Source organism: Vombatus ursinus, unplaced genomic scaffold (genome assembly GCF_900497805.2).
Source record: "Vombatus ursinus unplaced genomic scaffold, bare-nosed wombat genome assembly UNPS02014818.1, whole genome shotgun sequence".
Classification (NCBI taxonomy): Eukaryota; Metazoa; Chordata; class Mammalia; order Diprotodontia; family Vombatidae; genus Vombatus; species Vombatus ursinus.
In genome coordinates, this window is record NW_020954596.1 from 73117864 (window position 1) to 73119848 (window position 1985).

Below are 1985 nucleotides of genomic sequence, written 5' to 3' on the forward strand. Positions count from 1 at the left end.
GGAAGAAAGTCTGCTGCTCATCATGGGCCAGATTAAGGTTGTAAACACATCCTTCGTCTTTTTTTTTTACTAAGTTGGTGCTAGGCACTTTGTGGAAAATCCAGCCTCAGCTCTCCATTTCATCACTCCTGGCCCCTACTATCTTGAATCTAATGATTGTAGTTTTAAATCCAAAATAATTTTAATAGGAACAAAAATTATAGAAATAAGGAACTATGGGGTAGTGGATAAAGGGCAGAGGCTGGAGTGAGGAATATCTAGAATCAATTCTCACCTCAAGCAAGTACTTACTAGTTGTGTGATCTTGTTCAAGACATTTAATATCAGGCAACTCTGGAGAACTGATGGACTACATTACAGACTCATTGTGTCTGCATTGGTGGAAGTTGTGGCTATGTTGGGAGGTACTTACATGAAGAAATCACAGTGTAACTCAGATGAACCAGACCAATAGTAGCCCTGATGGGTGGAGTATGGATCTTACTAATGGTTTAAAAGTTGATTCTATCACTGAACCAGTGCCCACATGCTACTAAAGTGTGTTGTGCCCGCTTCTCTCAAGAGAAGTGTAATAAAGGCTTTCCTTCACTCAAAAAAAAAAAAAAAGAAATCACAGATTTGGGAGGAGTGATCAGCACTAGTGATGGTGGTACTATTGTTGTTTATTGTTTCTTAATATTATTGCTCTAGGTTTGTAACTTCATCAGTGTGAGGAGCTCCTGGTCTGGAAATTTGTTTCACTAAGCAACTCCTATAACATACAGCATTAGAAAGTGGTTGGGGGAAGGGGAGTGATGCCATGGGCCAAGATGGTAGTGGTGGCCAGAGTCCCCTTGAGGTACAGTCTTAGCCCAGGAGCCATTCTGCTCTCCAGGGCCCAGGAGCAGCCTGCCAGGGGACCCAGACAGCAGCCACTGTAGCTCCCATCTCAAGAATCTACAGATGGTACCCTGACAAGCCTGGAGATAAGTCCCAAATGCAGATAAATGAAGGTTATCTGAATAAATATGGCCTAATGGTGTTATCAAGGTTGATCAAGATTTAAAATGATGTGGACACCACACTAACCTTCCAAATATCATGCTTAGAAGTCATCTGTAGTTCCTGTCCAATGAATATCAACGGGAGCACTCTCTGAATTGCACCAGAAGAATTGACACCAACCTCAATGAAGTCTCTAAAATTAATCTTCTTCTCCATATGTATATGATGAAGATCCTCATCCTGGATTTGAGTAACTTCTACACTCAGTCCAAGTCCACTCAGTCTTACTTGAAGAAGAAGGATGAATCCCAGGAGGACAAGGAGCAATATCTTCAATCCATAGAAGATCCAGAGAAACTAGACAGAATCTACAAGAGCATTCCCTGTGCCTGCTACAACACCAGCTTCCCTAGTTACTGGTGGAATGGAGGCAAATATTAGGGAGCCACAGTCCTCATGCAGGCCTATTGCAGGATAATTGACTCCAGGGATGACTTCACAGAGGAACAGTTGGCCCAGCTACTATGCCCATTCTCTTTGTACCAATGTCACACCATCATGAACTGTATCAGGATCTGCCCTAAGGGACTGAATCCAGGGAAAGCAATAGCTGAAATGAAGAACATTATAGTAACCTACAAGCAGAAAAAAAAAAAAAGCTGCTTAGTTGTTTCCAGACTAATCAAGAATTGTAGCTCCCACAGAGCCAAACATAATTTATATCCGATTTGACTTCAGGGTTCTGTTTTTCCATGAATACTGCATATCCAATGACTCCTGCAAGAAGTAAATAAAGAATATATTACTTTTATTAACAGAAAACAAGAGGGAAAAAGTTGTTGGTTGTCACTGAGAGTTTAAGTCACTTGTCCATGATCACAAAGGTGTTATATGTCAGAGACAGAACTTGAACCCAGGTCTTCCCAACTATAATGTTATCTCTCTCAACCTTTTGGTATTTGCATATTATCCATAAATGAGACTACACAGCTTTACTCTCT

General features: G+C 41.0%; 1 pseudogene; it reads left to right on the forward strand.

Moving 5' to 3' along the window:
- Positions 1–799: 799 nt before the first annotated feature.
- Positions 800–1716, forward strand: LOC114023833 (annotated as a pseudogene).
- Positions 1717–1985: the final 269 nt, after the last annotated feature.